The 26,758-nt window shown below is 44.4% G+C and overlaps 5 non-coding genes and 2 pseudogenes across 5 annotated transcripts; 2 read left to right on the top strand and 5 right to left on the bottom strand.

Moving 5' to 3' along the window:
• Window positions 1-4,269: 4,269 nt before the first annotated feature.
• On the bottom strand, window positions 4,270-6,302 carry LOC148187022 (18S ribosomal RNA; annotated as a pseudogene).
• Window positions 6,303-10,645: 4,343 nt separating this feature from the next.
• Window positions 10,646-14,247, top strand: LOC148187021 (uncharacterized; annotated as a pseudogene).
• A 5,285-nt stretch (window positions 14,248-19,532) lies between these two features.
• trnag-gcc (transfer RNA glycine (anticodon GCC)) lies at window positions 19,533-19,603 on the top strand. Its single transcript has one exon. It is a non-coding gene; the product is annotated as a tRNA-Gly (tRNA).
• Window positions 19,604-20,597: 994 nt separating this feature from the next.
• trnav-cac (transfer RNA valine (anticodon CAC)) lies at window positions 20,598-20,670 on the bottom strand. The gene has a single exon. It is a non-coding gene; the product is annotated as a tRNA-Val (tRNA).
• A 2,387-nt stretch (window positions 20,671-23,057) lies between these two features.
• Window positions 23,058-23,130, bottom strand: trnav-cac (transfer RNA valine (anticodon CAC)). Its single transcript has one exon. It is a non-coding gene; the product is annotated as a tRNA-Val (tRNA).
• A 263-nt stretch (window positions 23,131-23,393) lies between these two features.
• trnav-cac (transfer RNA valine (anticodon CAC)) lies at window positions 23,394-23,466 on the bottom strand. The gene has a single exon. It is a non-coding gene; the product is annotated as a tRNA-Val (tRNA).
• A 3,037-nt stretch (window positions 23,467-26,503) lies between these two features.
• trnav-cac (transfer RNA valine (anticodon CAC)) lies at window positions 26,504-26,576 on the bottom strand. The gene has a single exon. It is a non-coding gene; the product is annotated as a tRNA-Val (tRNA).
• Between the last annotated feature and the right edge of the window lie 182 nt (window positions 26,577-26,758).

Below are 26,758 nucleotides of genomic sequence, written 5' to 3'. Positions count from 1 at the left end.
GTTGATATGTGGTCAAAATGGGATGAAGCTTTTCCAGCAAAGCACCAAAGCAGCTAAGTGGTAGCAAAAGCCCTGCTAACGGAGATTATCCCCAGATGGGGAATACCAACCAAACTGAGTAGCGATAACGGCTCCCTAGGAGTGGAACCTGTAACCAGGCCACTCCCCTCCACTGGCCTATGTGAGGATGACATGTTAGAATATTGCAAAAAATTATCTTCCCTTCTCTCTCAAATCTCTCAACAGGTGAAATCCGCCCTTCCACCTCCAGCTTCCACATCGCTCCATAACTTCCAACCTGGTGACTGGGTGATGATAAAGGACCTAAGAAGGAAGCACTGGCATTCCAGACGCTGGCGAGGTCCATTCCAGATACTCCTGACAACGCACCCTGCCGTAAAGATCGCTGAGAGAGCAACGTGGGTCCACACCAGCCACTGCAGCGCCGATTTACCTAACGAGCACCACAAAGGACGAGACGAGGGACAACTCTGAGAAACTCAACAGACACCACCTAGACGTGCAAGACCAGCAGCACAAAAACCCTTCTCCTTCTTTAACGACTGCCATGATGATACATTTTAAAATCCATGTGAATTAATGTGTCGGATAATCAAGTTGTAGTAATTTTGGAGTTGTGTTTATTTTATTTTTTTTCCATTTTGTTTTATTGTTTTTCTTGATTTTGTATGATTAATCAATAATCAAAAGGGAGGAATTGTAATTGTAATTTTGACTTCTTTGTGAGACACACAACCTCCCACCGCCTCACCAAAATGTCAGAATTCAGTTCCTTTGCATTTCAACCACGTGAGACATCCTTCCCTTCTGTCTCCTCATCAAGATTCAAATTCGTTCGTATTTTGAACTGTGATGAGTTTAACTCACACCTTTGATAAGAGACCAAGGGCATAAAATGTCCAGTTTTCCCCATGCTCGGGGTCTTTCTTCATCCTGACCGCTCACATGTTGATTGACCTTTTCTTTGCAAAGGAAATAAAACCTTGTCGGCCGACAGAAGTCTCTATTTCATTCTTCACCAGCAAAAGCAGCAGAAAATTTCCACCACAAAGGCCAACGTCATGCCCAAACATTTCACATTTGAAATGGATGTAGAGGAACGGCATGTGACTCTTTTCCTTGCAACCAGGACGATTTCAGCACATCAAGAAGTGTTGCTTCCCGGTGGAGTCACCAAGAAATCTTTTGGAGGAGAGGGAGGAGGGCTCCCATAATCTGCCAGACATCAGCCTTCAGTCATTCTGTTACATGTCCCAGACCCGCTGAACTGTAATCGAATACTCTTAGCCAGCCCTGAAGGCTCCATCTCGACACGCAAAGACAATAAACCAGGTCCTGGTTTATTATGCAAAGTGGCCTGCTCTTTACCTGCCTGCATTCTCTAAGTATACAATGTAAATACTGTAATTACAATTATACAAAGCCACATTCTGCTGCTCTTGCTGTCATACACTTTTACTGCTCTCATGTTACTGTTAATACACATATGTACAGGTCACATACTTAAATCATCTGCCTATGCTGTTCATAATGGATATCCATATTAATTCTATGTTTACAATGTTACTGCTTATACACTGCCTGTTTTTATATATAATATATTCTTCTAATATATAGTCTACAGTGCACTGCATGAATACTGCATCACCTGTACATATTGTATATATGGCCTATGTACACTGCACAATGGCATCATATATTGTGACTGTACTTTTTAAATATGTCTGTCTATGTACGTCAGTCAAAGATCTGTAAAATGTCTGTGAGAGTGTATATCAGATGAATAGTACTATTATATATGTATTATTATTTATAATAGTATATATATCACCATGCACTTTGGCAACATATATTGTGATTGACTTTTTTTTAAATATATCTGTCTTAGTAAAGTGTGGTGTTGCTAATGCAATTATTTGTCTCCTGTGTATCATTTGGGGAATGTCAGCACAGGTAAGAGTGAGGGCCAGAACAAAAGCACGGTCATTACAGGAAGGTGGCTCATCGGGGGATGGGACATGGCAGCTGCTCACAGAGCAGCAGTAATCCCATCTCTGGACTCTGCTGTGGGGGGAGGGGAGCTTTCAAGTGGGTAGACTCAACACTGCAGACCCATATAGCTCACCATTGGCATCAGAGTCGCCGCTGACAGTCAAACTTCATATTTATAACATTGTAACATCTGTAACTTTTGTATTATTTCCTTAGGCAATATAAATATGGGTCATAATTTGGAATATATTTATTGGCACTTGCATTGGAAGCATGCGCTTTAGATTTTTTTGAAATCTTTTTGAAAATTTAAATATTCTGAAAAAAAATAAAACAAATAAAAAATCATATTTTTTGTGGCTTCACAGCATACAGTTATAGTTATACAAGGAAGCTTAGTGTGAGGAAAAAAACAAACAAACAATGCAGTACTGTTTGTTGTACTGTGTTTATTCAGATCACACAGAAACTTAAGCATGCATTCATGCAGGTCTCCAGTAACATGATCTTGTAGCTCAGCAGAATCTGCAGGAGCACAAACACCAGTATCTTACAGGAGGCACTAATCATATTTCCTCACACGTACATCACACAGAAACTTGGCCATACCTTCAGGCTGGGTGATTCCCATCAACAGAATATTTAATGTACAAACTACAGATGCACAGAACATCCTGAAAAATGTTGTGGAAGCATCTTTCGGAGTCTACCTGGTAAAGGCTGACGTGTTGCTTTTCTAAAGTGCTACTTTGATATTATTTTGATTGATAAAAAAGGGAATTGCTGCATTGATACCATAGTATGGGTTTGAGTGCGATGGCCAGGTCCTCCTGCTCCTGCTGTCTGAGCTTCTTCAGCAGCTCTCACTCCGCTCGCTCACTCCAGCTGCTGAGTCTCATTCCCAAACTGAAAAGAGAGAGAAAGACAGAGAGGCGGGGGGATACAGGTAAATAATATTTTGTGTTGGTGTTGAGGCAAAACATTTTATAACAGCTCTAAAATGAAATTTTACAGCGGCTGGGGCTGTTGCTGTGAGTGAGATTGTTCCTGCTCATCACTCCCATCATCACGAAACCAGTGCACCCTGATGAAGCGGTTGTTGAGTATATTAACAAATTGTTGTTAAGAGTCTACACATACACACACAGCAGCTGGAGTTCATCTCCTCACAGCTCACACTCTGCCTTTTTATTTACTACTCCGCTGCACTTGCTTTTTTTTTTTTTTTTAAAAAAAAAGTACAGCTGCTTTCATTCTCAAATCACCATAATCTTACCCCACATCCTAAACATAATCAAAAGGATCAGTTAATTGGAGTTTGTATTGAATAAACAGTTTAGAAAAAAAAGACATCTCAATGTGCTTTGAATCAAAGCAACAAAGTAAAACAGTAAACTCTGACTATCTTGTATTTTCCCCACAGTGGCATCAAGGACTTGTGATCTTGAAGCAAAACAGATGAAAAAAAAACAACTAATAGTTTACAAGTGTCCAAATTCAGTACATTGACAGTTCATTGTAGAAAAAGAGGATAAACTGATAAATTGAAGATCAGCAAAGCAAGTTCCAGGTTCTCAATTCTTCTCCTTTTCTTCGTCTACCTTCTTCTCGATCACCTTTTTGATCGATCTCTTTCCTTTTACAGAGAGTTCCTCCAGAAGAGTTAATTGCAGAAATTAATGATAGTAAAAGATAGTAGCAGATAGTAAAAGATCATACTCAAAGTGATTCGGATGAAGTCTTTGGAGGGTATGACTCTGCAGTGAGGCGGATACTGGCTAAAGCAGAAAAAAGAGGAACTAAGACACTGAGGAAAATGGATCCAGGATAGGACAGCACAACTGAGAGTGAGAATGGAGGCAGTGACTCTGAGGATCAGCGGTTCATAAAGATTATGATTTCAGCTCAAGGACAGAGACGATCACGAATGGTGCAGATGACACCTGAAGCAGTTTTCAGTGCGAGGTTGGACTAAAACCCTATGAGAGAGGAAATGATGAAACAGGTTGCAGAGAGTCTGTGGTTACAGCCTCCGGTGTCATTGGTGAAGCACTGAAGATGTCTCACCGTAGGTTGTTTGCCAGACTGCTTTGGAAGCAGAGTGGAGTCGGGGGGGGGCAAAGACTGAACTGCCATGCCTGTTACTAATGCTGACTCCTCTCCTCTGAGTTTCTTACGCGTTAAGCAGTGTCCTGTCATGTCTGGGCACCAAAGCATTTGCAAGCTAATAAGTTAGGCTACCATTTATCTGAAAAATAATGTTTGGAGAGGTGAGAAATTGCTATCAATCCTTTAAGTTTCAGCTTTGCAATAATACTCCCCCCGAAACCCAAAGACTTCAGTTACCTGGTTGTTGATCAGCAGATTGTTAGTGTACATCGTTTACAGTCTGAATTATGACGGTAGCTGACTGTCTTCAAATCTCCAACATTCATTCTTGATTAATGAAAATATTCTTGGCAAATGCTTTCACACATCTTACGATGATTCAAGAATTTCACGTCTAGCGGTACAATACAAATACCCCTGGTACACCATCTTCATCATAGCCCCAATCCAGAGAGAAAACCCACAAAATAGAACTGAAGCCCTATTCCTAGCTGGAATAGGCGAGCGGGCCTGCTTTGTACACTTGAATGTTTTCCAAAGTAAAATGCTTCAGAGCTCACGGAGAGCTTCAAGGGATTAACAAAGATGTAGGTGCTGGGACACACAAATTACCTCACAATAAACCGACAAGTCAACTGGCAAGATTTAAGTATGAGGTTTTTAATGGTAAATGAATTACATTTATATAGCAATTTTCAAAACTCATTGAGCATTTAAGGTTCTTTAATATCATATATCACATTTCAAACCGTAGTAGCCAAAGCTACTATACAAGATAACATCTGCTACTCAAGTAAGCATTCACAAACACTCACAGGAAGCAACATCAGGTGCAATTTTGGGAGTTAATATCTTGCACAAGCATACTTCCACATGTTGGCCAGAGGAGCTGGCGACACAACCACTATTCTGATTAGAGAACATACTCTAACCTCTAATCCACAGTTAAACAGAAACCCATCCAAAATCTTACAATTTTGGTGATTAAAAAATGCATATAGCAACATTGAAGATAAACTTCGAAACATTATAATATGCTTTTAATTTTTCATTGCAAGATTTAAATCTAATGTACTAGCTGCTAATAGTTGAATAGATGAACAGTATTTTATAAAAATATTGTAGAAAACATCACTGTACTAGAGTGTTGTTTACATACATTTGGGCAGAAGTGCTAAAGTCAAAGGAAACCAGAGTGCAGTGCAGCATTGCTTTCTTTGCTTCTGACAGGCAGTTTTCAAATATCTTAGACAGCTGTTAACATGTTCTAATTTCAGTGACATCTGCATTTCTTTAGGGTCATTCAAGCAGTGATTTCAGAAATCCAATTTCTTCTCAATGCAAGTGTGGACATATCTTCAGTCAACCTACTCTGATATGCAATCCCAGCTTTTTGCATTTAGGTGTGTTTGTAGCAATTGGACAGCCTGGAGAGGACTGTTTTCCTGTAGTTTTCACAAAAGCTGTCTTGGACATGAAGTAGTGCAAAAATAATTATGTCTAGAAAGTTTCCAATAAGTAAAATCATACACACCAGTTTTCTTCCACACAAACACTGCAGCAACTTAAATATACACTATTGGAGCTGGAATTACCGCAGCTGCTGGCACCAGATTTGAACTCCAACTGAACCTCATTAGGAATTTAAGTATACTCATTTCAATTACAAGGCCTCAAAAGAGTCCTGTATAGTTATTTTTTTGTCACTACCTCCCAGAATCAGGGGTGGGTAATTTGAACACCTGCTGCCTTCCTTGGATGTGGTAGCTGTTTCTCAAGCTCCCTCTCCAGAATCAAATCCTAATTCCCCATTACCCATGGACACCATGGTAGGCACAGAAAATACCATCAAAAGTTAATAGGGCAGATATTTGAATGAGACATCACCACCACAAGGGCCAGCGATCAGCTCGAGGTCATCTAGAGTCACCAAGGCAGCAAGGGCACCTCAAGGGGCAACTTTGCATGGGTTTGAGGTCTGATAAATGCACACATCCCCAGAGGTCAGCACTTGTTGGCATGTATTAGCAACAGTTATCCAGGAAAAGTTGGAGCAATCAAAGCAACCATAACTGATTTAATGAGCCATTCACAGTTTCTCTGTACTGGCCATGTGTACTTAGACTTGCATGGCTTAATCTTTGAGACAAGCATATGCTACTGGCAGGATCAACCAGGTAGCCCTCTGGCAAGGCAAGGGTGCTCTGGGGCCACCCCGTCTCTGACTGGCAGAGGAGCCAGAGCAGCCAAGTCTTAGCCATTTTGGTTTCATTGCGCACTGGCTGGATGTGATCAGTTTCTAAGAGAGAACTCATGCTTCCCAGATCACCATCACGCAGACAAGCAGAGGACAAATGGAACAGATGAGCCATCTTAGTCTAGTCTGAGATGGGGCCTGCATGGCAGGAGTGCAGAGGGGGGTGTTATACCCACACAAGTTTAACCCTGCCAGCCATAGAGGTGAACCTGCTGGCCGAAGTAACCACCCGCCCAAACTCCGGCGCTAGGCCGGCCGGCGGGGGCCCTCCGAAGACAGGTCACATATGCCAGTCAGTCGGTGTGACCACAGAGAGGCACCAGTGTTGATGGTGCTACAGCCTAACCTAGACCACCTTCCTGACATTGTGCAGGTACGAGCCCGAAAGACCCGGAGCTGAGAAATGCAGATTGCATGGTGTTCAGCTAACAGTCTATGGGTATGTCATTATGGAGCAGTGCATCTGCGGAGTTGACAACCCTGTCAACGTGCAATATTATGGTGTTTTTGGCCATTATACTGACTTTGTTTGTCTCTGTCCCTGAGACACCGTCTCGTATCCGTGGTACACCGCAGAGAGTTTCGTGCCTCTGGTACACTGCAGAGTTTTTGTACACCGTAGAGTTTTGTGCCCCTGGTACAACTCAAGGAATGACACACCGCAGAAAGTTTCCTACCCCTGGTACACCGCATAGACTGTCGTACCCCTGGTATACCGAAGGGAGTTTATTGCCCCTGGTACACCGCAGAGAGTTTCTCAGAGCAGCAGAGGCGTTCCAGAGCTCTCTGTCGAGAAAGTACCATCGAAAGTTGATAGGGCAGACATTACATTATATAATGTAATATAATGTTATTAAATGTAATCATTAACCATTTTCAAATATGTTTTTCCTTATTGAAAGACTGACTGAGGAGCTGGAGCGTCATCACTTGATTGTGACTGGAGCTCCTCAAAAATTCTCTTATTTGGGGAAGCCTCTGCACATATGGTGAGGCTTCCCCAAATGAGTGAATTGGAGCCCTAAATGCTCAGCCTGTAGGTTAGGGGATTCCCTTCCTTCAGACAGCTTTAAAACCTGTCAATACTTATATTTTCTGAAAGCCCAGGACCTGTAGATGTGATTTAATATCAAAATGGGCATGGTACTCCCTTCTAGTGAGATGTTTCATGACAAATGGACATGCTTTCTAAATTTACCATCACAAATTTGAATAGTCTGCCCATAGTTTTAGGGTCCAGCTTCATTCAGAAAGCTTTAAAACCTGTCTATATTTATATTTTCTGAAAGCCCACGACCTGGAGATGTGATTTAAAATAAAATATTTCATGGTAAACCCTCCTAGTGAGATTATTTATTTCAGAAATCTCAATAGTCAGAATATAGTTTTAGACTAATCCTTCATTGAGAAAACTTTTAAACCTGTCTCTACTAATATTTCCTGAGAGCCCAGGACCTGGGTGGGTGGGGGAGTTACCTGTTAATGTGAAATGTGGGTGGGGCTGTAAGGTGCACAGTTTAAATACAGGAGAAACTTGGTCCCTCACACAGACCTAGAGTCAGACCTCTAGCTGTAAACTACACTGCACCAGAGATTTTCATTTTTCTTGCTACTGAAATGGCTTCAAGGTAAGTAACATTAATACTTGCTTAGATACTGGATTATAAATAGGTGAAGATGGTTCTGCCTTTTTATTTGTCAAGGAAACCTACATCCAGACACTATCTGCTGTGCCCATTGTGTCTGCTTTTGCAAAGTTCAGAGTACATGCTTAGCTTTTGAGTTAGACCAACTGTGTTTTTCAGATTGTATATTTCATGCACCTTAATTAATGCATGTTAAGTAACCTATTTTTATTCCTATATCAACCACGCTATCCTTACTGTCTTTTTTGTCCAGGACACCTTCAAACCGACACTGCCTGCTGTGCCCAAAGTGTATGAAGACTCACGAGCAGTGTTGGGGAAGTTACTCAAAAAAAGTAATTAGTTACTTATTACTAGTTACTTCTGTAAATTGTAATGAAATTACTTTACTAGGTACTGCATTTGAAAAGTAACTTCACTACTTATTACTTTACTTTCCCATTTCTTAATTTACCAAGTAGATACAGGACAGCAGTTGAAAGGAGCCTGTCGCCTGGGCATAGAGTGCATTTCACTCGAATATTTTTGTCCTTTCGAGCTATAAACTGAAAGTAGTGGGTATATCGCCACTGGCCGAACCCCCCAGTCTCCGTCTCCGTCTCCGTCTCCATTTCCCTCTCTCCTGTCCTGAAGAATGGCAGGACTTTTAATTATAAAGTCCTCAGACAAATTCTGGCAGATGCATGCCCATTGCAAAGGTAGGTGGCTTTACTTCAATATTACCTCCTCCTTCCTCACTGCTCATGCCCCCACTTCCCATTTTCAAATATTTTGTTTTACTATTTCTTTGAGTTTTAGTTTCACAAACTTTATTTCATTAACCATTGCCAAAAATCTTGTTTTGCTTTGTGAAAGACTGACTGAGGAGCTGGAGCATCATCACTTGTATGTGACTGGAGCCCCCCCATAATAATGATATAATGTGAGTGGCTCACATTATATCATTATTATGCAAAGTATCATAACAAGTCTTATCCCACATTGCAGTGACCGAGATGTGAACTACTCTGTCACGGCCAGGAGTCACATGCTGGAGAAGGGGCTTTATCAAAAGCATCCCTTGGACCATCCCCTGCTGAGGGACTTTGCCACACACCTTAAGATTGAGCTCCTCAATCAAAGTTTCAAACAGGAGGTGAGGACCATCTTTACACACCCTGTTTATTAGAAATGTTAATTAGAAAGTTAATAAAAGATGAAGCAAGGAGCAAAAGTCATGATTAGAATGTATTTTAAAATTGTGTATTTTATTTTCAGGTTGAAAATGTTTCAAGGTACCTCTACTATGTGGACCCTGAGGCACCATCCCTGCAGTTTGTTAAAAACAGAGAGAAGCTCCGACAGATCCTCCTTGAACTGTCTGAGGCAAAACTGAAAAAACAAACGCAGCAGAACTACCTCAAGAGTTTGAAAAGGTTGGTAGCATTTTATTATTATTATTATTATTATTATTATTATTATTATTATTATTATTATTATTATTATTGTGTCAGCAGTGTCGATAGTACATGCGTAACATAAATCCCTGTACTTCCTCTGACAGATTCCTGCTTTTCCACACTATTCAAACCAACCTGAGGCATGAGGATGAGGCACTGCATACAGAGTGCAAGCATTTCATTGATTTCATTGGTTCTCTCCAGAAAGTCACATCCAAGCAAGTCAGCAAAGAGATCGCCCAGAAGAGGTAAATTTAAGTGTTTGTCCCCATGTAAATGGATTACACTACAGAACTGGCAGTCCTCTCTCTCCCTGCTGCAATATGATTTCTTAACACAGTTGATGTTTTTTTTTTTCTCATAGGTATAACATGTTGATTGACGAGCAACAATTAACACCAGGTGACTGCCGAGCTGTGCTGGTGAGGGCCAAGCCGCACTTTTGGAGATTATGAAAGAGCTGTCTGACAGTGGTTCTGGCACCCTGGAGCCTGCCCAGGCCATCTTTGTGGTGTACTACCTCGAGGCCATAATCATCCTGCAACACCTCCAACGACCGGGCGTGGTGGCGAACATGACTGTGAGTGTTACTGTGCTCTTTTGGTCTGTATTGATACATTTGTCCAGACAGCTAAGCCATTGCATTTACTAATCGTTGGGATATCTTACTTTTACAGGTCGGTGAGTGGCTTGACAGGATTGAAAAAAATCAACTGTACGTGATTGGCGTAAAAGAACACAAAACGGCAGCACATCAAGTGGCAGTGTTTGCCCTGTCACAGGAGGAGGAGCGCGTAAGTTCATCACAATGAGATCATATTTCCTGTCAGAACGTGCTCAACAGCAGAAATGAATCTTAACACCCTTCTCTCCTCTGCCAACAGTGGTTTGATATATACTACAGACTGGTGCGTCCACAGCTCCTGAGACCCTGTAAGAAAAGGAAGAGGGACGTGGAGGATGACTGCAGTGCAGAAGAGATGTTCTTTGTCTCCTCCACAGGGAAGCCAATTCACAACCCCTCTAATGACCTGATGCGGCTGCAGCAAAAGTAAGTGAATCATTTCCCCTCTCTGCTCATGTGCTGTTCATCACCGTCTCAGATGAGATGTCTCGATACATTTCTAACATACTGTTCAAACTTGCATTTTAGATACGATCTCCCGTGTGTGACCAGCCAGATGGCGCGCAGAGCATTTGAGACGGCAGCTCAGTACTTGCCGGAAGGTCAGAAGTCACTGGTGGCCGATTACCTGACTCATTCGAGTGCGACAGCTGAGAAGCATTTCCGCATGAAGCAACGTGACCTCATTGTGAAGACTTCTCAGCTGTTGAGCACGATGAGCAAAGTTTCAAGGTGAGCATGTTTTATATTTGCCAGCACAATGCAAACATAACCAAACACACCATAATCTATATTTAGGCAATCTGAAAGTCTAATGTTTTTCTTATAATCTCAGTAATTTCTTTTGTTTCATGTAGTGCTGAGGCTTCTGGGGAAGGTACTGGATGTGAGCTTTCTGATGCCTGTTCCAGCCATGCTGTCCAAGACTCACCAACCAAACAGCCAGTGATCTGTCTGCCAAGGCTCCCTGCTGATAATGAGAAGGTCAAATTCTTCACCGCATTTGAAACTCTACTGAAAACGTACCCTCTGTCACTGTCTGGGAAAGGGCCACACGTGAAACACCGGCAGGATGTGTCTGAAGAATCTGAGCGGAAACTTTACACATACTGGAGGAGGAAGCAGTTTGAAAAGCGTGTTGAACGTGTCCGCTGTAAGTAGTTTTCTGACCATATTTCACATTATTTTCAAGCAAAAATGATTGCACTATTCAAGCACTGAATCTTAGACAGAAGAAGGTTGAGCCAGCTTAGGTAAGGTGAATCTTGCTTGGGTTTGTTTTTGTGTTGGGGGATCGTTAAGTGCTTAGCACTGAGTTTCAGTTTCTCTTTGGAACTGTCAGTCCACAACAAGACCGAATTCATCCGTTCACTAGTGAAACTCTCAGACATTCAGGTCCTAGCCCTGACTGAGACATGGATCCGCCCAGAAAACTCAGCTACACCAGCTGCACTCTCCGAGTCCGCTACGCTAAGCCACACCCTCGCTCCACTGGGACGAGGAGGCGGTGCTGGCGTGCTCATTCCTGACAACTGGTCTTTTTCCACACTGCGCCCGTTGAGCAGCAACACAACATTTGAATATCATGCTCTAAATGTCACTGCTCCCATCAAAGCATATATTCTGGTTGTGTACCACCCACCAGGGGGTAATCTGGATGGCTTTGTCTCTGAAATGGACATGTTACTCTCTGACATCCCTGATGATGGCACACCACTGATTGTCATGGGAGACATGAACATTCACATTGACAGTACTCTGGCAAACAACTTTCTGGCACTCCTCTCCTCCTTTGCACTTGTACTAGCTCCTTCTCCTCCCACCCACAAAGCTGGTAAAGTCCTTGACTTGGTGCTGACTCGTAACTGCTCCATAGCAGATGTGACAGTTACCCCACTACACCTGTCAGACCATTTCTTGGTAAAATTTGCAGCCGCCTTTCCGCAATTGCAGACACCCACTCAGACAATTTCCCTCCGCAGAAACCATAAGTCCCTCACAGCAGCACAGCTGTCTGATGAGGTGAGCTCTGCCATGCCTGACCACTCACACTTCTCCTCACTTTCTGTTAATGAGGCTACAGAAACACTCTGTTCCTCTCTGGCATCCTCTCTGGACAAACTCTGCCCCCTGGTGTCCAAACCAGCCAAGAAAAGACAACCAAGTCCATGGCTCTCTGAAGTTCTGAGAGAACAAAGAACTGGACTCAGGGCAGCAGAAAGAAAGTGGCGTAAATCCCAAGAACCCACTGATTTGTCCTGATACAAACAGAAACTTGCTTCCTTTACCTCTTCCTTGCAGTCCGCTAAGAAAGCCTTCTATCAGAACAAGATCTGTGCTGCTACTGACTCCAGAAAACTGTTTATGGTTTTTAACTCCTTGCTTTCTCCTCCAGCTGCTCAGCCTTCCACTACACTGACTCCAGACATGTTTGCCTCCTTTTTCACTGAAAAGGTGGCTGCAATTAGCAACCAGTTCTCTGAGCCTGACCGGCCCAGTCAGCTCAAACCCACTACTGCCGCTTCACTCTGCTCTTTTGCTCCTCTGACCGAGGATGAGGTCTCCAGACTTCTTCTGAGCTCAAAACCTACATGTCCTCTCGATCCAATACCCACCTGCATCCTGCAGACCATCCTGCCCACTATCAAACCTGCAGTCACACACATTGTCAATTCCTCCCTAAAAACTGGCACTTTTCCTGCTACTTTTAAGCAAGCCCGTGTCACCCCACTGCTCAAAAAGCCTAATCTCAACCCCGCCCAGGTTGAAAACTACAGGCCAGTCTCACTTCTACCATTTCTGTCAAATACTGGAGCGCGCAGTATTTAACCAGGTCTCTGAACACTTGCAGAACAACAACCTACTTGACTCCTTTCAGTCTGGCTTCAAGTGTGACCAGTCCACTGAGACTGCACTCCTGTCAGTCACTGAGTCACTGAGACTGGCTCGAGCTGCTGGTCAATCCTCTGTCCTACTGCTGCTGGACCTGTCTGCTGCCTTTGACACGGTGAACCATCAAATCCTCCTCTCCACACTCTCTGAGCTCGGCATCTCAGGTTCTGTCCTATGGTGGTTCAAGTCCTACCTCACAGGCAGATCCTTCAGAGTGTCATGGCGAGGAGAGGTGTCTAGGTCACATGGCCTATCGACAGGGGTTCCTCAGGGGTCGGTGCTTGGTCCCCTACTCTTCTCTCTGTACACCACCTCACTCGGTGCAGTGATCTGCTCCCATGGTTTCTCCTACCACTGCTATGCTGATGACACTCAGATCTTCCTCTCCTTTCCACCTGATGACAGAACGGTCTCAGCTCGGATATCGGCGTGTCTGGCTGGTATCTCCACATGGATGAAGGAACGCCACCTTCAGCTAAATCTGTCTAAGACCGAACTCATGGTCTTTCCAGCTTGTCCATCTGTTCAGCCTCGGAGCAGTGTCCAACTAGACTCGGGCCTACTTGTGCCCACAAACTCAGCCAGAAACCTGGGTGTCATGATTGATGACCAGCTGACCTTTAAGGTTCATGTGGCCTCAGTTTCTCGGTCTTGTCGTTATGCCCTCTACAACATCAGGAAGATCAGACCCTTCCTAACCCAACAGGCCACACAGCTTCTGGTTCAGGCTCTTGTGATCTCACGCATTGACTACTGCAACTCTCTTCTGGCAGGCCTCCCTGCATGCTCATTCAAACCTCTTCAGATGATCCAGAATGCAGCAGCACGTCTGGTCTTCAACCAGCCCAAAAGAGCACATGTCACCCTGCTGCTAATTTCTCTTCACTGGCTTCCAGTGGCAGCCAGAATGAAATTCAAAGCACTTCTCTTGGCTAACAAAACAATCACAAGAACTGCTCCAGCCGACCTGGAATCCCTGATCCAGGTCTACTCTCCTTCTCACTCACTACGCTCTGCATGCGAAAGACGCCTGGTGCTTCCAGCCCAGAACGGCTCCAAATCTCTAGCCACACTCTTCTCTTCTGTTGTTCCCAAATGGTGGAACAAACTTCCAAACTCTGTGCGTTCTGCTGAGTCCCTTTCTACTTTTAAGAGACAATTGAAAACTCAATTGTTCCGAGAACACCTAGGCACTTAACCTGACTCTTCTCCTCTTTGCCCTTTGGGGTAGATTAAGTCAGAAGGTCCAAAACCCAGCACTTAATGATTATCTAGCACTGACAAAGTTTGATACAGACTGGTGCGGCCAGAGCTCCAGAGAAGCACCAGGAAACGCAAGAGGGATGTGGAGGATGAGATGGATGGAGAAGAGAGATTCTTCATTTCCACTGCAGGGAGGCAGATCCACCGTGCCTCCAATGACCTGCACCGGTTGCACAAAAGGTACAACCTCACACCAGTGACCAGCCAGATGGCACGCAGAGTCTATGAGACGGCAACTAAAGAGTACTCTGATGCTCAAAAGTCAATGGTGGCCGATTACCTGAACCATTCCAGCGCAACAGCGGAGAAACACTACCGTGTTAGGACAGTCGGACACGCTGTGACAGCTGCTGGGATGGTGAAGAACATAGGTGGTGTGTCAAGGTGAGTTTTTTTTTTTAACAGTTTAAGCAAACACAGTCAACACCATAATCTATATTTAGGCAAATATCTTATAATCTTTTTTTTTTTAAATTTTATTTGTAGTTCTGATACTTTTGGGGAGGATATCAGCCCTGAACCTTCTGTGGAGGGTAGCAGCCGTGACTCTTCTGAGGAGAGTAGCAGCCGTATTACCTGCAGCACTGCTGGTTCTTCTACTGCTGTCAGGAAGGAAATTGAGGCGTCATTTCAAACCCTGCTGGAGAAATATCCTGTCTCAATTCACGGGCCAAAACCAAAACGGGAACTTCTACCGGGTGTGTCCTGTTGGCCAAAAGGTGTATGAGCACTGGGAGAAGCGGCAGCTGAAACTGCGACAAGAATATGTTCACTGTGAGTATTTTCTTTTGACATTATTTTCACGTAAATATAATTACATGATTCAAAGTCCTAAATTATTATCTTCATGACTAACACAACTTCTTTTTTTGACAGCGCTCTTCCCTTGGTGTCAGCCACCACATAGGCATGGGTCGGTAAAGTCGGTAGCCGACGACTTCTTGACGGGTGGAGACCCTCTGGATCTGATGGTAACATCATGAACTGCCCACAGATTCAGAGACAGAAGTGGAAAGGACTTTGCATCCAACACTCTGAAGGGAAGGGCACAAGAGTTTTCACAAAGTGCACATTTTGTACTGGTGAGGTGGTCTGTGATGATCATGGACGTGTTGTCACAGCCAGTGAGGGCCAAGAAGTGAGCAGCTGTGATTGCCACCCTGGACAGCAGACTCCAGGCCGGTTTATCAAGCGTTCAAAAAAGAAGGCCAACGTCATGCCCAAACATTTCACGTTTGAAATGGATGGAGAGGAACGGCATGTGACTCTTTTCCTTGCAACCAGGACGATTTCAGCACATCAAGAAGTGTTGCTTCCCGGTGGAGTCACCAAGAAATCTTTTGGAGGAGAGGGAGGAGGGCTCCCATAATCTGCCAGACATCAGCCTTCAGTCATTCTGTTACATGTCCCAGACCCGCTGAACTGTAATCGAATACTCTTAGCCAGCCCTGAAGGCTCCATCTTGACACGCAAAGACAATAAACCAGGTCCTGGTTTATTATGCAAAGTGGCCTGCTCTTCACCTGCCTGCATTCTCTAAGTATACAATGTAAATACTGTAATTACAATTATACAAAGCCACATTCTGCTGCTCTTGCTGTCATACACTTTTACTGCTCTTACAATGTTACTGTTAATACACATATGTACAGGTCACATACTTAAATCATCTGTCTATGCTGTTCATAATGGATATCCATATTGATCTATTTTAACAATGTTACTGTTAACGTACATACAACATCACACAACACAACTGTTAACCTAATGATTAACAAAGTTGTGTGATGTTGTATGTTGATTGTCATCGTAAGTAGTGATACCGAGATTGTTGAATCTCAGATGCTGAGTGTGTGGAACAATATCCCCCTGGCTGAGTCTCACCTCCTACACAAAGGCTACTACTGTATGAGAGGGCCAGAACAAAGTGCTGGTCTGTGGGGGTCAAGTTGGTAGGCTCATTTGTCCCAAGCTATGGAGGGTTTATTTATTTATTTACCCCTCCATAGCCATCATGTGGTCAGAGCAGGTAATGCAGTGTCACCCCTGCCACCCCTGCCACTCAGACTCCATACTTGTAACATTGTAACATCTGTAACCTTTGTATTGTTTCCTTAGGGAATATAAATATGGGTCATAATTTGGAATATATTTATTGGCACTTGCATTGGAAGCATGCACTTTAGATTTTTTTGAAAACTTTTTGAAAATTTAGATATTCTGAAAAAATAAAATAAAATAAATAAAAATCATATTCTTTGTGACTTAACACTATACAGTTATAGCTATAGTTATACAAGGAAACTTACTGTGAGGAAAAAAAACAAAACAAAACATGCATTACTGTTTGTTGTACTGTGTTTATTCAGATCACACAGAAAGTTGACCATGCCTTCATGCCGGTTCCCATCAACATGATCTTGTAGCTCAGCAGAATCTCCAGGGCCACAAACACCAGTATCTTACAATTTTATTTGGCCTAACACTGCAGAGTGGTCTGTGGGATCCTTTCTTATGACTCCTCATGTCTTTTTATGGTGTTTTCAGCACATGCACTGCAAATGCAGCACATACGTTGCCCATGTTTAGGGTTTTTGCTTTCTAAATTTACCATCACAAATTTGAAGAGTCTGCCCATAGTTTTAGGGTCCCCCTTCCTTCAGACAGCTTTAAAACCTGTCTATACTTATATATTTTCTGAAAGCCCAGGACCTGTAGATGTGATTCAATATCAAAATTGGCATGGTAGTCCCTTCTAGTGAGATTTTTTTCATTCCAGGCAGCATTCTCTGTCTGTGGTGGAAATGCAGGGCAAAATCAAGCAGATGGTTGTCGCTAGGCCTGCACTTCCAGGCAAGTCCATCTGAAAAGAAATATCATTTATATGAGCAGGAACAAAGGCTGAAAAACACTTGCTCCAAACAAGCAGCAGAAAGACTGGATACACGGGAAGGTTAGCAGAGGAAAACCACTGGAGGAAGGAACGGAGTGAAACACTACGGAACGAGGAAGAATGATCTGGCAGAGAAGTGAAGAGCAGCTTTTCTGGAGGAGCTGATTGCTCCATAGGCCTGGGGTTTTCTGTGTGCCTCATTATAGTGTTGTGTAGTCTGCTGAGCCTCATGCACATTTGGCAAATCCATGTACTGCCTCATCAGTGTTGTGCATATAACCGAGCACACACACACACACACACACACACACACACACACACACACACACACACGCATTTATTAATTGTTAGGATATATTGTGTATTTTTGATTTGCTTTACTTTATTGTACAAACGTGAGTGAATTGCCAACTATTGTGTCAAGAGCTCCAAAATCCTTCACCTGTCACTGCTGAGATTCATTCTCTGAAATTATTTCAACTATCCTGAAATGAGACTGAGTTTCCCTCCTCAGAGTCTGTGCAGGATTCTGCAGAGTTCTACAAGAACGTCGTGAGCTGCACAAGAGGCTGCAGATAGAACCTCATCACATATAAATAAAGCTCCCAGCAGCCTCCACTGATTTTCTCTGACTGATAGACAAAGCAAAGATTTGCTCCCCAAACCAAAGTAGAATGGGAGTCAGTGAATAGAGGGGAAACTAAATGAACGGCCAAAAGAAGAAGCTCACTTCCAACACACACTCAACTCACATCACCAGTCAAAAAGCAAAAGCACAGAAAGCCGACTGAAGGTGTCGACTCTCTGGAAACACACGAGCAAGTGAGCAGGAGAAGCCCACCTCCCTATAGAGCCTCCCAGCAGGCTGATTGGCAGCAGCTGAGGGAGAACATCACAGCTGCAGCCAATAGCTCCTGATCAGCAGCACACCTGGGACCTGGATTTTGGAGCTCTGAGGAGCTCTGAGCACAATAACACTTTGATGACATGAGATTCAGATTAAAGCAGTTTCTTCAGCTGAACATTTCAAATGTTTCATTTCCTCTTTGAGTTGAGAATGTGAGCAAACAGCAGAAATGTTGAACACCATCAGAAAGCACCTCAAAGTCATTTGCAATTGGCAGGTTTTGAACCACTGAGTACTTCTTTGTAAGTTAGACAGCGCAGGACTTTGTTTGCCCTAGCTGGCTCCACAAAGACTGCAACTCAACATGGGTACCACGACAGTGGCGATCAACTAGCTTTGTTTACCCAGGCTTTCTCTCCCTCAGGCTCTGTGCAGGTCCCCATGAAAGAAGACGTTTGACATGCCGTTGCACTCTTGATGGGCACAAAATGGATCAATGAAAACCAGTGGTGGCTGTGGGTAATACAACCGTGTGAGCATTGGTGGTTCACTGGCAGAATTCTCACCTGCCATGCAGGAGGCCTTGCATTCGATTCCCAGCCAATGCAGTTGTCAGTTGCTTCATTGACACTGTTTATGTGTTTTCTGACACAGACGAGGTGAGGTGATTCAGTGGGTTCGAATCTACAGTCGGGGAATTGAACCCCGGTCTCCCGTGTGATAGGCGGGGATACTCACCACGACACTAACAAGGAGATGTCAGTAGAGGATAGCCCTGCACGGAGTAGACGCGGGTTTGATTCCCGGTCAGTGCAACACCTTTTGGCAAGACTGAAATTGCAGTGTCAGGTTTGTTATGTAGCACATAATTGCTTTCAAAAAATAATTAGGAGAAAACAGCCCAAATTTCCTTGCTGTTCCCCCAGTTGAACTCCTCTTTAATCTTCAACAGACGTAGACGGATTAGGGACAACTTTCAGCACTGTCACATGAGCACTGGTGACAACCATTCATTTCTGTCTTCATGTATAAACAAGCAGGGGTTCACTCTTGATGTTTTCCTGCCTTTTCTGTCTCGTTGGTGCTCCCTGCCACCAGTAAGAATTATCTGAACTAAATTTTTTTGAATAAATGACAGTAATCCTAATATTCATCAGAATTGCTTTATTCATTATATAAGTTCCTTTGTTTGGCTCTGGATTTTAAATAGTTCTACTTTATATTTCTGTTATTTTAGTTGCCAAATTATTATTAATTTCACAACTATTTATATATTTTTTGTGACCATATGAATGTGAGTTACAGTAGTCATATGATCATAATAACTTGGCACCACGACGGTGGCGATCAACTAGCTTTGTTTACCCAGGCTTTCTCTCCCTCAGGCTCTGTGCAGGTCCCCATGAAAGAAGATGTTTGGCGCACCGTTGCAGTCTTGATAGGCACAAAATGGATCGGTTGTGTCCCGCCTGATTCGGCCTAGGAAGAATATGAAGACAAGATTGCGTCAAAGAAGCAGTGGTGGCTGTGGCTGTCACTGCCATGTGAGCATTGGTGGTTCAGTGGTAGAATTCTCGCCTGCCACGCGGGAGACCCGGGTCCGATTCCCGGCCAATGCACTGTGTCTTTACTGCTGTATGGACTCAATGGTTGCACAACTTCTTTGTCTTCTTACAGTTAATACCCCAGAGAGGAGCATTAGAAGATGCTGGCGTTGGTGACACGTCATACACCACACTCTTTCCCCCTGCTTTTCTTGGGTAAGAAAAGGCTTGCTCCTATCTTAAATTTAGCTGCATTTTGTGCCTGTTTGGCGCAGAAGGCGGTGAGTCAAACTTCCAGGTGTATGCACGTGCCATCACCAAAGTGGTATTGGAGTCAATGAGCATTGGTGGTTCAGTGGGAGAATTCTCACCTGCTATGTGGGAGGCCTGGGTTTGATTTCCAGCCAATGCAGTTGTCCTTTGTAGTACTTAGCACAGACGGGCTACACCGGAGCACTTACCAAAGACCAGAGGAATAACCGGCGTCCCCTGTGGTTGTAAATGTGAATGAAGTATATGTTTGTTTAGTTTTGTAGCCTACGACTCCTCACGAGGCTCTACAGCTCTGCAACATGCCACCAAACAGCAGAGCACCACCACACATGTACTCCCCCTGAGGGCCACGTTCAGGGACGCATCAGAAGTTATAGACCTCTTGATCAACGCCAACAGAGGCGTCATGAGGCGTCAGGAAATGTGTGATCTTTTGAGATATGATAATTAAAGTCTATCAATGTTTCCGCCCAGTTTTGAACTGGGGACCTTTCGTGTGTGAGGCGAACGTGATAACTACTACACTACGAAACGTGATATCAACGGGAGCCTTTCTATATCAAAGCTGTGGGACCACCTGACCAGATTTATACCAGCAGTACATTTCCATGTTCTGCGACATGCCGCCAAACAGCACACCACCACACATGTACTCCCCCTGAGGGCCACATTTAGGGACACATTAGAAGTTACAGGCCTCTTGATCATCGCCAGCAGCAGCTAGTCATTCGGTGTCAGGACATCAGACCACACAGACATGTGTGATGTTTGAGACACGATAATGAAAATCTCTTATTGTTTCCACCCGGTTTCGAACCGGGGACCTTTCGCGTGTGAGGTGAACGTGATAACCACTACACTACGGAAACACTTGCTGTGTCAAGCCACAATCAGATATTAGTCTTCCATGCTTGGTTAATAAGTGCCGAAAGCGACCTATGGTCACGTTGTACAGTTTAAACAACAAGTTGTTCCAAAACGTGTCATAGGTTTCCGCCCGGTTTCGAAACCGGGGACCTTTCGTGCAGGAGCCGGATATAGTGATCACTAACTTTACTAACTTTTCCCATTCATTGTCTATGGTAGTGATTATTATTACAGATGCAATATATTTTTGTCCAAAGGTGGAATTGTGGTGGCGCTGTTTCCCCCACTTTTTTTAAAGAGATGAGTTTATCTTGTCCTTTGAGTGACAGACGACTGGAGCAGCAGTGATTTCTCTCTCTAACCTGGAAAAGCCTGGGAGCACTGTGAGGATCATGTTTTTTGATTTCTCCAGTGCTTTCAATACCATTCAGCCTGAGCTTCTGAGGGACAAGCTGGAGGACTCAGGTGTGGACTCCCACCTTTCATCCTGGATCTTGGACTACCTCACGGACCGACCGCAGTACGTGAGGGCTAAGGACTGTGTTTCCGACATGGTCGTCTGCAGCACGGGGGCCCCGCAGGGAACCGTCTTGGCTCCTTTCCTCTTCACCCTCTACACTGCAGACTTCATGTACAACTCCACCAACTGCCACCTGCAAAAGTTCTCTGATGACTCTGCAATTGTCGGTCTCATCATAGATGAGGACGACAGTGAGTACAGAGAACTGACTCAGGACTTTGTGGACTGGTGCCAGCGGAACCGCCTCCACATCAGTGCGGGGAAAACCAAAGAGTTGGTGGTGGATTTCCGCAGGTGCAGACGCTCCCCTCTGACACCGGTGAACATCCAGGGAATGGACATTGAGATAGTGGACTCTTACAAGTACCTGGGTGTTCACCTGAACAATAAACTGGACTGGTCAATCAACACAACGTCACTTTACAAAAAGGGTCAGAGCAGACTATACCTGCTGAGGAGACTCAGGTCCTTTGGAGTGCAGGGAGCACTCCTGAGGACCTTCTTTGACTCTGTAGTGGCATCAGCCATTTACTATGGAGTGGTCTGCTGGAGCAGCAGCATCACGACTGCTGAGAGGAAGAGACTTGACAAACTTATCAAGAAGGCCAGCTCTGTCCTGGGGTGCCCCTTAGACTCAGTGCAGGTGGTGGGAGAAAGGAGGATGATGGCTAAGCTGTCATCCATGCTGGAGAACGACTCCCATCCCATGCATGACACCCTGACTGCACTGGAAAGCTCCTTCAGTGACAGACTGCTTCACCCCAAGTGTGTGAAGGAGCGTTACCGCAGGTCCTTCCTCCCTGCTGCAGTCAGACTGTACAACCAGCACTGCTCCCAGTAGACCACACACAACAATAACTGACTCCACTTGTACAGCTTAATACCACAAGTGCAATTTCACTTTCACCCATGCAACTGTGAACATTCTTTATTTAACTGTTGAGTTTCTCGGCGTTGTAAATACTGTATATATTGTTTGTTTATGTCGTCCTGTGTGCTTATTTCCTTCATCTTCATCCTGCACGTTTTTGTACTTATTTATTAATTTTTTATTATTATTAAGTTTATTTTGCACAGTTATCTTGCTACTTTGCTATCCCTTTGCTACTGCAATGTTGGAAATTTCCACACTGTGGGACTAATAAATGGATTATCTTATCTTATCTTATCTTATTTCAGTGGGGATTTTCCATTTGACAGTGTTTTTTTTACGACTGCGGTGTCGTAAATAAAGCTCCCAGCAGCCTCCACTGATTCTCTCTGACTGATAGACAAAGCAAAGATTTGCTCCCCAAACCAAAGTAAAGTGGGAGTCAGTGAATAGAGGGGAAACTAAATGAACGGCCAAAAGAAGAAGCTCACTTCCAACACACACAACTCACATCACCAGTCAAAACGCAAAAGCACAGAAGGCGGTGAGTCAAACTTCCAGGTGTATGCACGTGCCATCACCAAAGTGGCATTGGAGTCAATGAGCATTGGTGGTTCAGTGGGAGAATTCTCACCTGCTATGTGGGAGGCCTGGGTTTGATTTCCAGCCAATGCAGTTGTCCTTTGTAGTACTTAGCACAGACGGGCTACACCGGAGCACTTACCAAAGACCAGAGGAATAACCGGCGTCCCCTGTGGTTGTAAATGTGAATGAAGTATATGTTTGTTTAGTTTTGTAGCCTTTCGACTCCTCACGAGGCTCTACAGCTCTGCAACATGCCACCAAACAGCAGAGCACCACCACACATGTGCTCCCCCTGAGGGCCACGTTCAGGGACGCATCAGAAGTTACAGATCTCTTGATCAACGCCAGCAGAGGCGTCATGAGGCGTCAGGAAATGTGTGATCTTTTGAGATATGATAATTAAAGTCTATCAATGTTTCCGCCCAGTTTTGAACTGGGGACCTTTCGCGTGTGAGGCGAACGTGATAACCACTACACTACGGAAACGTGATATCAATGGGAGCCTTTCTATATCAAAGCTGTGGGACCACCTGACCAGATTTATACCAGCAGTACATTTTCATGTTCTGCGACATGCCGCCAAACAGCACACCACCACACATGTACTCCCCCTGAGGGCCACGTTTAGGGACACATTAGAAGTTACAGACCTCTTGATCATCGCCAGCAGCAGCTAGTCATTCGGTGTCAGGACATTAGACCACACAGACATGTGTGATGTTTGAGACACGATAATGAAAACCTCTTATTGTTTCCGCCCGGTTTCGAACCGGGGACCTTTCGCGTGTGAGGCGAACGTGATAACCACTACACTACGGAAACACGTGCTGTGTCAAGCCACAATCAGATATTAGTCTTCCATGCTTGGTCAATAAGTGCTGAAAGAGACCTATGGTCACGTTGTACAGTTTAAACAACAAGTTGTTCCAAAACGTGTCATAGGTTTCCGCCCGGTTTCAAACCGGGACCTTTCGATGCAGGAGCCGGATATAGTGATCACTAACTTTACTAACTTTTCCCATTCATTGTCTATGGCAGTGATTATTATTACAGATGCAATATATTTTTGTCCAAAGGTGGAATTGTGGTGGCGCTGTTTCCCCCACTTTTTTTAAAGAGATGAGTTTATCTTGTCCTTTGAGTGACAGACGACTGGAGCAGCAGTGATTTCTCTCTCTAACCTGGAAAAGCCTGGGAGCACTGTGAGAATCATGTTTTTTGATTTCTCCAGTGCTTTCAATACCATTCAGCCTGAGCTTCTGAGGGACAAGCTGGAGGACTCAGGTGTGGACTCCCACCTTTCATCCTGGATCTTAAACTACCTCACGGACCGACCGCAGTACGTGAGGGCTAAGGACTGTGTTTCCGACATGGTCGTCTGCAGCACGGGGGCCCCGCAGGGAACCGTCTTGGCTCCTTTCCTCTTCACCCTCTACACTGCAGACTTCATGTACAACTCCACCAACTGCCACCTGCAAAAGTTCTCTGATGACTCTGCAATTGTCAGTCTCATCATAGATGAGGACAACAGTGAGTACAGAGAACTGACTCAGGACTTTGTGGACTGGTGCCAGCGGAACCGCCTCCACATCAGTCTTGAGGGAAAACCAAAGAGTTGGTGGTGGATTTCCGCAGGTGCAGACGCTCCCCTCTGACACCGTGAACATCCAGGAATGGACATTGAGATAGTGGACTCTTACAAGTACCTGGGTGTTCACCTGAACAATAAACTGGACTGGTCAATCAACACAACGTCACTTTACAAAAAGGGTCAGAGCAGACTATACCTGCTGAGGAGACTCAGGTCCTTTGGAGTGCAGGGAGCACTCCTGAGGACCTTCTTTGACTCTGTAGTGGCATCAGCCATTTACTATGGAGTGGTCTGCTGGAGCAGCAGCATCACGACTGCTGAGAGGAAGAGACTTGACAAACTTATCAAGAAGGCCAGCTCTGTCCTGGGGTGCCCTTAGACTCAGTGCAGGTGGTGGGAGAAAGGAGGATGATGGCTAAGCTGTCATCCATGCTGGAGAACGACTCCCATCCCATGCATGACACCCTGACTGCACTGGAAAGCTCCTTCAGTGACAGACTGCTTCACCCCAAGTGTGTGAAGGAGAGTTACCGCAGGTCCTTCCTCCCTGCTGCAGTCAGACTGTACAACCAGCACTGCTCCCAGTAGACCACACACAACAATAACTGACTCCACTTGTACAGCTTAATACCATAAGTGCAATTTCACTTTCACCCATGCAACTGTGAACATTCTTTATTTAACTGTTGAGTTTCTCGGCGTTGTAAATACTGTATATATTGTTTGTTTATGTCGTCCTGTGTGCTTATTTCCTTCATCTTCATCCTGCACGTTTTTGTACTTATTTATTAATTTTTTATTATTATTAAGTTTATTTTGCACAGTTATCTTGCTACTTTGCTATCCCTTTGCTACTGCAATGTTGGAAACTTCCCCACTGTGGGACTAATAAATGGATTATCTTATCTTATCTTATCTTATTTCAGTGGGGATTTTCCATTTGACAGTGTTTTTTACGACTGCGGTGTCAAACGTAAAGTCAAACTTGACAAATGTAAGCGAGCTTCTTGGATCATCTGTGTGAGTGAGCCAGTGAGTCGGAGTCCGTGCTCGGGTACACTCGGCCGCGTTCAGCTGTCATTAGTCACTTCTACGGATGCTCTATGGGCCAGTGGATGTGGGTATTTTGAACTTTTCTAAACCGGAAAAAGAGTTTTCTCTGCTTCATGTGCCACTTAGCAGCTCTCATAGGAATGAATGAGGCCCCGCCCCCACGGCTGTATCCAGATTTATAATAGATCCATGCTCCATAGGCCTGGGGTTTTCTGTGTGCCTCATTATAGTGTTGTGCAGTCTGCTGAGCCTCATGCACATTTGGCAAATCCATGTACTGCCTCATCAGTGTTGTGCATATAACCGAGTACACACACACAAGCATTTATTAATTGTTAGGATATATTGTATATTTTTGGTTTGCTTTACTTTATTGTACAAACGTGAGTGAATTGCCAACTATTGTGTCAAGAGCTCCAAAATCCTTCACCTGTCACTGCTGAGATTCATTCTCTGAAATTATTTCAACTATCCTGAAATGAGACTGAGTTTCCCTCCTCAGAGTCTGTGCAGGATTCTGCAGAGTTCTACAAGAACGTCGTGAGCTGCACAAGAGGCGGCAGATAGAACCTCATCACATATAAATAAAGCTCCCAGCAGCCTCCACTGATTCTCTCTGACTGATAGACAAAGCAAAGATTTGCTCCCCAAACCAAAGTAAAGTGGGAGTCAGTGAATAGAGGGGAAACTAAATGAACGGCCAAAGAAGAAGCTCACTTCCAACACACACTCAACTCACATCACCAGTCAAAACGCAAAAGCACAGAAGGCGGTGAGTCAAACTTCCAGGTGTATGCACGTGCCATCACCAAAGTGGCATTGGAGTCAATGAGCATTGGTGGTTCAGTAGGAGAATTCTCACCTGCTATGCGGGAGGCCTGGGTTCGATTTCCAGCCAATGCAGTTGTCCTTATCGCATACGGGCTACACAGGAGCGCTTACCAAAGACCAGAAGAATAACCAGCGTTCCCTGTGGTTGTAAATGTGAATGAAGTATATGTTTGTTTAGTTTTGTAGCCTACGACTCCTCACGAGGCTCTACAGCTCTGCAACATGCCACCAAACAGCAGAGCACCACCACACATATACCCCCCCTGAGGGCCACGTTCAGGGACGCATCAGAAGTTACAGACCTCTTGATCAACGCCAGCAGAGGCGTCATGAGGCGTCAGGAAATGTGTGATCTTTTGAGATATGATAATTAAAGTCTATCAATGTTTCCGCCCAGTTTTGAACTGGGGACCTTTCGCGTGTGAGGCGAACGTGATAACCACTACACTACGGAAACGTGATATCAATGGGAGCCTTTCTATATCAAAGCTGTGGGACCACCTGACCAGATTTATACCAGCAGTACATTTTCATGTTCTGCGACATGCCGCCAAGCAGCACACCACCACACATGTACTCCCCCTGAGGGCCACGTTTAGGGACACATTAGAAGTTACAGACCTCTTGATCATTGCCAGC

This window comes from Plectropomus leopardus, chromosome 16 (assembly GCF_026936395.1).
Source record: "Plectropomus leopardus strain MGB_pleo_1.0 chromosome 16, ASM2693639v1, whole genome shotgun sequence".
NCBI classification, from domain to species: domain Eukaryota; kingdom Metazoa; phylum Chordata; class Actinopteri; order Perciformes; family Serranidae; genus Plectropomus; species Plectropomus leopardus.
The sequence above is the reverse complement of the archived record's forward strand: the minus strand, read 5'-3'. Positions and strand labels throughout refer to the sequence as shown.